The sequence below is a fragment of the Siphateles boraxobius genome, unplaced genomic scaffold (assembly GCF_051911475.1).
Source record: "Siphateles boraxobius isolate OS27281-9 unplaced genomic scaffold, OSU_SipBor_1 31, whole genome shotgun sequence".
NCBI classification, from domain to species: Eukaryota; Metazoa; Chordata; class Actinopteri; order Cypriniformes; family Leuciscidae; genus Siphateles; species Siphateles boraxobius.
This window is the reverse complement of record NW_027508931.1, coordinates 10,991,385-11,004,394: the sequence shown is the minus strand read 5'-3', so window position 1 is coordinate 11,004,394 and position 13,010 is coordinate 10,991,385.

Genomic DNA, 13,010 nt, shown 5'->3' with positions numbered 1-13,010 from the left:
CCCTGTTTTTTTCCGTTAATTTTGAGAAATACTTTTTTAAAAGATAAACTGGAAATCGAAACTCTGGATGTTTGAACTTGATTGACTGTTTTCCTTTACATTTGTAAATTTGTAATGGAAACTGTTGACAAAGTCCTTTATATGGAGAAATGTGGTGTTATCTATTTGGTTGAACTTGCAGTTAGGAAAATAAGCCATATTAAGTTAATATTAAGAATTTTAATACAGACAACTTAAAAGAGTGAGTTTATAGCATTTCAACTAAACTTTGGAAGGTTACTTTCTTTAAAAAACAAAAATAGATTTGTCAACAAAAGTTTTCAGGTTAAAAATCGTGTTGGTTATAAATGTAATAAATGCGTCTGAACAAGACGCTATGGGAACGCACCCCCCCCCCCCCCCCCCCCCCCCCCACACTTTTCAAAATCCCGTTTGTGTCGTTATAAAATGATTCTCTCAAGTCTTGGCAATCGGCCCCTATTAAACAATAAAAAAGTAAGAAATCTTTTTGTTATACATAGTTTAGTAGCCTACTTTTATTTTTGGCAGGATGTATCGTTATAATCAACTTAATTATTTCCTAGATTTTGTATCACCATAGTCCCTAAAATGTATGTAAATGCAAGAAATGAGATTCAAATAAATAAATAAAATTCCCCCATTTTGTGTCCCCCCCACTTCTCAAACCAAAGTTACACCCTTGATCACGCGTAACAACACAGAATAATTGTAATTTGACCATCGGGTGCGGATACTTAAATCAAAGAAAATTATTGGGGCGGGTGGATGATTTGTTTTTTCCTGCGGATTCGGGTGACGTTGGAGATCATCCGCTTACTCTTAGCAGTCAGACTCTGCCAGGCGTTAACAGCTCGGGGTGAAAACGGCTAACGGCTAACGCTAATCGCCTCCCTCTGCCATTGTATGCTACCGTGACAAGGCACATAGCTGCTACGCGATAAATGACGTCAGAAAAGCATCAGTACATTATAATCGGTTATGGTCTAGTACTGAACCAATACCGGATCGTCCTCGTCTGCATCCCAATGCATCGTAGAAACGATTTATTTCGACACCCCTACTGCACTACACAAGTGTGTGCCAGAGTCATGGGCCTTTCACACAGGACGCGGAATGCGCTGCGCTGCGCTATGAAACCCATTCATTTCAATGGCTTGCGCCGCGTGAAGGCGTTTTGTTGCTGCGTCGACCAAAGCGCAAGCGCAGCGGTGCGCACCATTGACTTGCTCGCGCGCACGCCGCGGTCAAACTACAAAATATTTTAACTTTTGCCGCTGCGCTCTGTGACGATTACCAGCGCGGCCAATAGAAACGGGACATCCAAACAAACACGGAAATCAAAATGGATGAACGGCTAGTACTGTCGGAATTTCCTGAGCTGTACGATACAATTTTGACATCGTCAGAAAAGCTGTGTCATGGAGACATATCTCCTTTTAAGTTGGCATGTCTGGTGTGTTTTAATATATATATGTATATATATATATATATATATATATATATATATATTATATATATAATTTGTTCCTTTGTGTCAGCTTTAATGTTTGAATAAATGTTTTATTTTAAAAAAAGTACTGAGCTCATGATTCGTGTATATATATATATCAGGTAGCTTGTTATAGATAGGCAATGTAGAATAGAGTCATACTATTCAGTAGCCCTCTGCTTGTTTCCATGGCAAGGACCCACCCAATCTCACCTGATCTCACTTCCTCCTAATCAATGGTTCACTTTATAAGCCCCACCCATTCCTTTGTTCTGCCTGGCAGCAACACAAACCACATGTGAGGACCCTCAGTCTCTGTGATTCAGATACTATCCATGGTTGTGCGTGATAAAAAAAACCATAACCGTCAAGCCTCATCATCTCACGTTGCTCCTCATGTGTGAACAGTGGCAATAAATGGCTTAAACGGAATCCTTTGTCCCTTCTCCATTCTTATCGATGTACCATGGTGATGCTCAAACTCCTGTGAACCAAAGCTAGATAGATTTTACAAGTGGTCCTTCGAGCCGGAGCCTGAGCATTGTCATGGCTGAAGGGAACTCACCTCTAACCCATGGAGCACTTAATCCTCGACGCAAGATTCGTCCACCCAAGCGCCTGGAGGACTATGAAGTTGGCTATGAGAATAGAGTTACTAACCCAGATTGCACACATGTTCCACATGAGGGTCAACAGGAAGAACTTCAAGTAGATGATGAGGAAGAGAATCCTGAGCACTCTGAAAACAGAATACGCTATATTAATCCTAGTGAGACTTCACCACCTCCTACCCCCGTCACCAGACCATTTCCATCTACATTTGCCACCAGACAGCAAGACGGCACTCCAGAACTGAGCCACCTGACACCTGAACTGAGCTGACATAGTTAAACAGTTACTTGAAACCGTGACAATGGTGAAGCAGCAAGGAAGGATGTTGCAGCGTCTCATGGAGAGACATGAAGCTTCAAGCCCAGAAGGCAGCTATTCCTCTGCAACCAGTCAACAAGACGATCACTCACATGAACGAAATCAGATGACAGTGGGGTCACCCCCACCACCGCCAGCTCTTTGCCATGAACCTACAGCCTTAGCTATGGCTCAGCCCAGAAACCCTCGAAGAGGAAATGAAGTATCAGGGCTTACTCAGGTAGTTTCACGCCCCCTTTACTCACAAAATCGCCCTTCTCCTTCAGTCCATCAATCAGACCTCTTGCATCAACTAGCCCGGCATCAGCTTGCACCTCCTCTACCTCCTGTTCCTCTACAGTCCAGACCCATGTATTCTCTCGGAGGAGCTGCAGCACCCCCTGCTGACAGGCATAGGCGTTACAGACCAGTTGAACCTCCTAAGTTTCCTGACCTTACCAGAGAGGATGAGGTGCAATATAGAATGTTGCGAATGGCACTGACCAACCTACTGGATCCACATGAAACTGAGGAATTTAAGTATCACATTCTTCTCGACCATCTGAAGGTGGACCAGGCCAGACGTTTGGCTTTAGCCTATTCATATGCGCCCCAGCCATTCACCGAAGCCTTAAGGGCACTAGATGAACGCTATGGCCAACCACGCCAGTTGGTACTTAAAGAACTGAGGAACATCATGGCCCTTCCTCCTGTACGCCCCGGAGATGGTCATGCCCTAGATGTCTTTGCCCTGCGACTCCAAGCACTAGTTGGGCTGTTAAGAACTATGGCTAGCCAAGGCACTGCTGAACTCCTCTGTGGCTCACATGTAGACAGGCTATTGGAGAAACTCCCGAACGAACAGGTTAGCCGCTTTAAACACCATATGCACAGGAACCAAGTAGATGCCAACTATGCCCTCATCGACCTCTCTGAATGGCTGCAAGTAGAGTCCCGTTGTCAACCCAGGCGGGATTACACAGGTCCAAATCCCTCTCGAGTACACCGACCATTTGCTTCTACTCAAGCAACTACAACTATACTCCACGGAGCAAACGGCATCAGTGAGCGTGGGGATCCCCAAATGCCTTTAAGGTCTTCGTGTGCCTACTGTAGCTCTTCAAGTCATCACATAAGTCACTGTGCTGATTTTAAGGCCCTCAGCAAACAACAAGTTATAGGATGGATCAAGGAAAATAGGAGGTGTTGGCGCTGTGCCCGACCACATGTTGCAGCTAAGTGCACACTAAACAGAGACTGTAATATATGTAAGCGGAGACATCTACAAATACTCTGCGAAATTAACAAGAAACCTGATACAAATTCCTACCTTGTTAATTCCACAGCTCACACCCTGTACCTAGATCGCCCAAGTCATACTGGTCAAGTCCTTTTGAAGCTGGTTAAAGTCATCTTGCGAAATGGCAGACGCACCATGGAGACGTTCGGCCTCCTGGATGATGGTTCAGAAAGAACTATCCTTTTGCAATCAGCAGCTCACAGCCTACAGCTTGATGTAGAACCAGAGGATTTAGCGCTCAGAACTGTGAGACAAGGAGTGGAGATCCTCCAGGGGGCTACCGTTTCCTTCAAGGTGAGCTCTGCTTCAAGTTCTGGTGAACTCGATATTAACCATGCCTTTACTGCTGATCGACTTGCCTTGTCGGAGCACACACACCCTGTTCTTTCCCTTCAACGGAAATATAGACACTTATATGGACTGCCATTGACACCAATGCATAAGGTCACCCCACTACTTTTAATTGGTTCAGACCATAACCACTTGATTTCACCTATTGCCCCAGTTCGATTCGGTCCATCAGGAGCACCAGCAGCTGTTAAGACTCGTCTGGGCTGGACATTGCAAGGTCCAACGGGGGAGATTGAATCTCTCCCTTCTGTTGCTACATGCTTCCATACCTCCATTGCCTCTCGATGTGATGAGTTGTATCAAAATGTGGAAAGGCTCTGGCAATTGGACACAATTCCCAGTCGAAATGAAAAGGCAGCCACTCGGTCCAAGCTGGACAATCAGGCAGTGAATTTGCTTGAGGTAGCCACAAAGAGAGTTCTAGTGGATGGAGTCTATCGCTATGCGACACCCCTCTTGAGGATCCCAGATGCGCCCCCCTTAAAGGCCCCTCCACAGGCCACCATGGCCCGACTGCGTGCCATTGAATCCAAGTTGGCGAAGGATCCTAAGAAAGCAGCAGCCTATAACACTGAGGTCTCCAAACTTGAACAGGCAGGTCATGTTAAAATGATTACCACAGAGGAAGCTGAAGGCTCAGCTGAGGCCTGGTATATACCCCATCACATGGTGACACATAATGATAAGAATCGCCTTGTTTTTGACTGTTCGTTTGACTACCGAGGCCAAAACTTGAACAAGATCTTACTACCTGGACCTACACTGGGGCCTTCCCTCCTTGGAGTCTTACTCCGTTTTCGAGAACATGCTGTCGCCATTAGTGGCGACATACAGGGCATGTTTCATCAAGTCCAGCTTTTGACCAAAGACAAGCCCCTCCTTCGTTTTCTTTGGCGGGACAAGAGGAAGGATGCCCCTCCAACCATCTACGAATGGCAAGTCCTTCCCTTTGGGACTACTTGTAGCCCCTGTTGTGCTATCTTTGCCCTTCAAAGGCACATCGAAAATCATACTCAGCCGAATGACTCGGTGCGCCATTCAGTAGAGAGGGGATTCTACGTTGATAACTGCCTTCAAAGCTACCCCACAGTTGCTATGGCCCGTCAGACTCTCGATCAGTTGAGGTCAATTTTGTCCACTGGAGGCTTTAACATTCGACAGTGGGCCAGTAATGACCCGATGGTCATCAGTCACTTACCACCAGAAGCAAGATCTAAAAATAGTGAGTTCTGGCTCTCTAGAGATACTATGCCCTCAACGGAATGTACTCTTGGGCTGCTGTGGAATTGCCAGACAGATCGTCTCGGTTACAGAGGCCAGGCAACAGAATCATCCACCATAACAATGCGGTACATTTACCATGTCCTTGCCAGCCTCTATGACCCCTTAGGGTACCTTATCCCTTATACGACCAGGGCAAAGGTCCTAGTCCAGCGGCTGTGGGACAAGCGACGGGATTGGGATGATCCCTTATTACCCTGTGACCTACTTTCTGCTTGGAACTCCTGGAGTGATGAACTGTCAATTCTCCCGACAGTAACCATGCCTCGATGTTATACGTCTATCAGTGCCCCACTGCCCTCTACACAAGATCTTCACATATTTTGTGATGCATCGGAATCTGCTTATGGTGCAGTGGCATACCTTCGGTCGGAGGGTGGGAACCAAGTTCAAGTAGCCTTCTTGCTTGCTAAATCTCGTGTGGCACCAAAGAAACAGCAGTCCATTCCTAGATTAGAGCTCTGTGCTGCATTAGTTGGTTCCCGTCTTTGTGACTTTCTCAGAACAGAACTGACTCTCCCTATCAGACGTACCATCCTTTGGTCAGATTCAACCACTGTACTTACTTGGTTGCGGACCGATTCATGCCGCTTTAAGGTCTTCGTTGGTACTAGAGTGTCTGAGATACAAGAACTTACTAACTGCCAAGACTGGAGGTACGTCAATACAGCCGATAATCCAGCTGATGACCTTACGAGGGGTAAAGCCCTTGGAGAGCTCCAACGGCCCAACCGGTGGAGCCAAGGCCCTCATTTCCTTTCTCAACCCCCTGGTACCTGGCCTCAACCCCCTGATGGCTCCAACAATGGAGATCAACATCACCTTGAAATTAAACCTTCCTTTTGTGGAGCAGTTGGCACTATCAGGTCGGTCCCAGACTTCAGCCTTTATGGAACTTATCAAGCCCTCCTTGATGCTTCTGCCCAGTTGAAGCACCCCCCAAACGCTCAGGTAACCTCAACTCCAGCAGATTATCTTCAGGTAGAGACAGAAATTCTGAGACAGGCACAGATGGATAGCTTTGGAGAAGACCTCACCTATATCAAGGCCAAAAAACCCCTATTGTCAACTAGTCGCCTACTCACCCTTGCACCCGAAGTTTGTACGGACACAGGTCTTATTCGGGTCGGAGGCAGGTTACGGCAGGTTGAACAGGAACCTAACGCCATTCATCCCATTGTCCTCGATCCCAAGCATCCAGTGTCTAAGCTGCTCATCCAGGAATATGATGAAAGACTGAAACATCCTGGCCCAGAGAGAGTATTTGCAGAGCTCCGCAGGCGGTTCTGGATTTTGAGAGGGAGAGAGGCAATACGGAAATATCAACGTGGTTGTGCCCAGTGCCAACGGTGGCGTGCAAGGCCCGTTGTCCCCAGGATGGCAGACCTTCCTATAGCTCGTCTCCAGTTGTACAAGCCCGCCTTCTACTCAACGGGGATGGATTGTTTTGGACCTTATAATGTCAAGCTTGGACGTCGGACCGAGAAGCGGTGGGGCATTATATTTAAGTGTCTAACGACTCGCTGTGTGCACTTGGACCTCCTCTGTAGTCTCGATACAGATTCTTTCCTCCTGGCCCTACGCCGTTTTACAGCCCGTAAAGGCACTCCCTTCGAAATCTGGTCGGACCAGGGTACTAACTTTAAGGGAGGAGAGAGGGAACTTAGGGAGGCCTTCATAGCACTCAGTCCATCCCTGCAAGTCCAACTCCATCAACAAAGGATTCAATTCCATTTCAACCCTCCCTATGCCCCTCATTTTGGAGGAATATGGGAAAGAGAGATTCGTTCTGTCAAACAGGCCCTGCAGAGCTCCCTAGGCGCCCAGTTGGTGACAGTAGAAGTCCTGCACACTTTGTTGATAGAAGTTGAAAACATCCTTAACTCTAAGCCTCTTGGCTACGCATCCTCGGACATTGCCGATCCTGACCCAGTTACCCCAAATCTTCTTCTGATGGGGCGGCGAGATTCCTCCCTGCCTTTGGTCTCCTATCCGAGCTCTGACCTCCTTAGTCGCCGGCAGTGGCGTCATAGCCAGGTGTTGGCAGATCACTTTTGGGCCCATTTTATTAAGCGCTACCTCCCCCATCTTCAATGCAGACAAAAGTGGCAAACACACAAAGAGAATTTGCAGCTTAATACAGTGGTTATGATCATGGACCCACAATTGCCTAGGGCCCTTTGGACTGTTGGTTGCATTACAAAGCTTTTTCCAAGTAAGGATGGTCAGGTCAGGACGGCGGAAGTAATGGTAGGGAACAGATCTTATGTCCGCCCAGTTTCTCGACTGATTAAACTCCCTGCCATCCCCGATGATCCTCCAGATCACTCCTCTTAGTATGACTCTTGGGAGAGCAAATCCCTATGGGATTTGGGGGCGGCTGTAGAATAGAGTCATACTATTCAGTAGCCCTCTGCTTGTTTCCATGGCAAGGACCCACCCAATCTCACCTGATCTCACTTCCTCCTAATCAATGGTTCACTTTATAAGCCCCACCCATTCCTTTGTTCTGCCTGGCAGCAACACAAACCACATGTGAGGACCCTCAGTCTCTGTGATTCAGATACTATCCATGGTTGTGCGTGATAAAAAAAACCATAACCGTCAAGCCTCATCATCTCACGTTGCTCCTCATGTGTGAACAGTGGCAATAAATGGCTTAAACGGAATCCTTTGTCCCTTCTCCATTCTTATCGATGTACCATGGTGATGCTCAAACTCCTGTGAACCAAAGCTAGATAGATTTTACAGGCAATATGGGCGGCGGACCTTTAATTTTTGAAGCGCTGAGAACGCCAGAGCCTGAGCACATAGTGCTCGCATTCTCTGTGTTTATTAGTTTACGATCTGTTAAATAGACCTGTCTAATACAACTGTATACATAGAACGTATGCACGTCCCCCATGACACCTAACGTTACACCTGTTCAATTTTCTTACGTGGGGGAGAGGTAATAGAACTCCCGCTTAAAAGGTTTTTTGAAAACTCCGCCTACTTGTTCTGGCATATAGCAGCGCAAATCGAGTTGTATCTGAAGGGCAACGCTGAATCCAGCGGCCAGCGCAGCGCATTCCGCGTCCTGTGTGAAAGCCCCTTCAGTCGCGTTTTAACTGTCACTTCCGGGGCTTCTTCGGGCCTCAACAAGGCTTCTCGGGGCCAAAGCAGGCCAACTGGGGCTTGAGCTATGGGCTTGAGGAGTGGTCAGGAGAGGATCAACACCGCTGCCCATTTCTCATGTTATCAAATGAGGCTACCAGCTAACTTCAACATTTTAAATATTTGAGACAATTTTCAGCTCAAAAATGTACTTTCAGACACCAGTGATCGTTTGAAATAACTTCCTTGCGATCCGATGGGGATTCTGATCACTGTATGAGGCAGAAATATATGTATATGCTATTCTAAATTCTACTTATGCTAACTATTGGAATAATAAATACACATATGTTTGTGGAAAATACCAGAGACTGTTTGAAGAACGTAGACAAGTCATATATGATTATAATCGTGTCTTTATTTGGTTTCATGTTTTATTGGTCTCTTCCCTGAGCCTTTGTTGATTTGTTGACTAATGCCTCCGAATATGTCATAAAAAAACATGCCTTCTTGTTACAACTAATAACTCCTGTTTTCTTCTTTTGAGATCCCTCTGTTGCTCTGGCTTAAAAGGATAACAGTACATTGAGATGGGAGAGATCGCTCAAACCTTTTTATACATTTATATAAATGTATATGATTTATATAAATTTATAATAAATTTATAATTTATCAATATTTTTCTAAAAGTCTAAGCCTTTGGGCTTAAAAGCCTTAATTGGGGTCGTTTTGTGTATTCCTGTGATCACAAATAAATGGAAGGTAAATTAATAGGTATGTGTTCACTTTTTATGTGAAATGGTAAATACAAGTTTGATTCAGCATGATTGATGTGCACTCCAGACACTATTTAATAAATTACTGTCACTGTAAAAAAAAAATATATATTGTATAACATCGGTCAAATATTGATGCTGGAATCTTAAAGGTGCAAAACGCAAGTCTCTGAGTTTTTGCAGAACTACGCCCCCTCTGGCGACAAGCGAAACTGCAATCAGAGTTGTGCACGCTCATGGACCACACGCACACGCACGCATGCACGAGCACGAGCTGTTCATAACTAAAGGAGCATCTGCCGCACAGATCTTTGGTGTACAGCCAAAATGTCTTCAGAGGTAATAAAGTTATAAATCTGCAAGTCATTTCAAATATATGGAAGGAAAGACATTTGAGTAAATTACTCTTATGTCTGAGGGGAAAACGGGGGTAGTAGAAAACTTTATTTATGTGTTTACTGTATCCACCTTTGATTGTATTGTTATGAAAACACCTTCATGAACAATATAATTGATTACTTCGCAAAAGCTCAAAATAATAATCATACCATACACGGTTGGTCAACAACGTTCACTCAGATGTCTCAAGGTAATAAACAATCAAATGTCACCATGACGTTTTCATAAAAGACAAACAGGTTGCTGGGTTCAGCCTGTTATTGATCTGCTAAGTAGAATATTCCAATAACAATACATCCTTTTTCTGTTATAATTTACTGAATTTATTACAGGTAATAATGATTATTACATCAGAGTAATATCTAAAATAGGATTAAATCAGAGCTAAACCAGGTCCAGACCCAGTAAAGTTAGCCTCTGAAGAAAGGTATTGTTTTACATAGAGTTTAATACATTGTTGCCCCCACATACCTCATATATACTACATACAAAATGTACCACATTCACGGGAAAAATTTACTATTTTTACCGAAAAATACAATATAGCCAATACAACGGCGTTCTTCCTTGTTGGTCAATAACATGAACACCTTAGCATGTTAGCAATGGACACAAGGCTAACGTTACCGGTAGGCCATACACAAAAACATAGTTAGCATCTTTTATTGGATATGTTTTATTTTCATGATGTACTATTCTTCCGAACACAATTCCTAGTTTATGAAACGGTTCACTAACAATGGTTTATTTATTTATTTATTTATTATTTATTATTTAGATCCCCATTAGTTACTCCATTAAGCAGCAGCTATTCTTCCTGGGGTCTTAACAATTTTTTAACAAAATATTAACATCAAGGCTGTACAACAATGAAGACAAATACAGAAATGCACACAACATCATCTAAAACATCTAATTCCCCCACACACAACACAACACAACACATATACACTAAACATAACATAATATTACAATATAAGCTCTTCTATATACTAAATATTACAGCTGTCCGGGCAAAACACAAAATATGAAAAACACAGTTCAATAACCATAGCTCATTATAAAGTCATTATTAATTACATAATTAAAGTTACTCCAAAGTAAATAAATACAATCTCAATCTTTTGGAAAAACTAACATTGTGACTCTCTGAGACCAAAAATAACGGGAGCGAATTCCATTCCAATGGTAGTAAAACCAATTCTGATTGTACATGTATCTAGCTTACGCTAAAGCATTACACATTTTACGTCATTTGTTGTCATAACGTACATAGATTGGCCGTATCAAACATTAGAGACTGGGCTATATCTTACCGTTTTATCAAGAAAAAAGCTAACTGAGGATCCCGTTTGAGACCAAGAGCAGACCGGAGATCTCTCCATTTGTTGAATGCCTTGCTGAGGTTGACTCTCGTCTTACTCCGACGCCTGTCTGACTCCAATTTGGACCTTTTGGTGGCACTAGACAAAATGTTTCTTTTCTTTACTTTACGTGGAGTTTGCGTTGGGGTTTGGAATGGACTACAAGCCGGTCTCTTTGAATCCATCTTCTACCTTTGACGCTCGAGTTGTCTTCGCTGATGCAGAGAATGGCGGCGCCGGCGAATACACAAACCTGCGAGACATAGCCTGGTGAGCGTGAACGCGCATGACGTCACGCCCAGTCTCAAATTCGAACCCGAATCCCTCTTATATATTTTACAGTACAGGATGATAGAGGCAATCTCAGTGCGCAGAGAAGGGCTCATTCAGCCCATCAGGCAGTTCTTTGAGCATGTATGGGTTAGAAAAACAGGTATTTTTAACGTGAATTGTTGCGCAATGCACCTTTAAGTATTTAAGTAAAGACCAAACGTTTGCTTCTGTCATACTCATTTTGCGATTTAGGTCGTTTTCAGTCAGCTGGTGGTTGTGTGTCGTTCTATGGGGGCATGTTTAAGGTCGGGTTTTAGAGTAGCACTGCAGGTCTACTGGCCGGACAGTGGAAACGCAACTTGATTTTGGGCTTGGTGCTTGAGTTCCGAGGCATTGTTAGCCCTGGCTCGCACTGGCCCGACAGTGGAAAACGGCTATATATATATAGATCCAGAGAGCTTTGGGGAGAGGCAACCTCAGCAAGACGACTCTCTAGTGAGAGAAACTATACTCTATTCTAAAAGCAACTTTGTCAGGAAGGCTCACAAAGAGCCAGACACACTAGATGTCACCTGTAAAGAAAGGAACAGAAAATACTGATGGATCTATCAAGGAGGTTCAGAAAGATATATACAACTCAATACCATTATATAGGCAAGGCCATGGGAGCGGGTGCCTCAGCAGAAACACTCTCCAGACCGAGAGGAGGCCTAACAACACAGTCTCACCGTCTAAACTGAGCTCTGCAGAGTGAATGCCTCAACATGATGACCCTCTAAAATGAGGGGAGACCTAACTACACTATGTCAAGGATAGCCCTATCATGGAGGTTCTAAGTGAACCATACAACTTAATACTGGTATCAAGGTAGAGCTATGGGGAGCGGATCTTTATGACCCGCAGGATTTCGTGTATAAAGAAACACATAGGTCGTATGATTCATCACACCAGGTGTCAGATAACACTGACACAGCACCTGAAATGATTCACACTAGCGCTACCCATAATTGCCCTCAACACGTCACAAACAAATGATCCCTGAAGACAAAGAAGAGGATGACGTGTACTACAGGCGCCCTTTTATACTCCGGTCGCACCAGTGTTTTTAGACACGCGTCAGACAGTTCCATTTGAAAGGAAAACTTAATATTCTAAGGACATACAACTTAACTCAAAGTTAAGTTGAGTGATTTTTTTTTACAGTAAAAAAAAAAGAAAGAAATGGATATAAAGACATTTTTATAGTTTTTGCTGCGTGTGAGAATGAGGGCCAAATAAAAAAGAAGATAGATAGACAAGAAAGATGGATAAATAGATAGATAGAACCCCATGATTGGCAGAAAAAAAAGGTTACAGAGGAAAACAGGAATTTACAGCATATTTATGAGTGACCCAAGTGAAAAAGTAAAGCGAGAAGTGACTGGCCTTATTCGGTACTTTCATGCCCATGATATTTAGATGAGGGGACAGGCCAATTCTGGCTTTCTAGAAATTAACAACAGTTTTTGACTTTTCAGAAAATGTCTTCCTCAGCACATGTCATAAGTGAAAGGGAAACATCAGGTTAAACATTATGTTCACAAAATTAGTCAAATAGCATTTTTCATAGCAGAAGTACCTACGTGTCCTTTGGTGCTTTCAGGATGTAGGCGCATATGCTAAGGGGTATCACTGGGGAGAGTCTCAGTCTGAGTTCCTCTTAAGGTAACCAACTTATTTAAAGTTGCTACACTCTTAAAAATAAAGGTTCC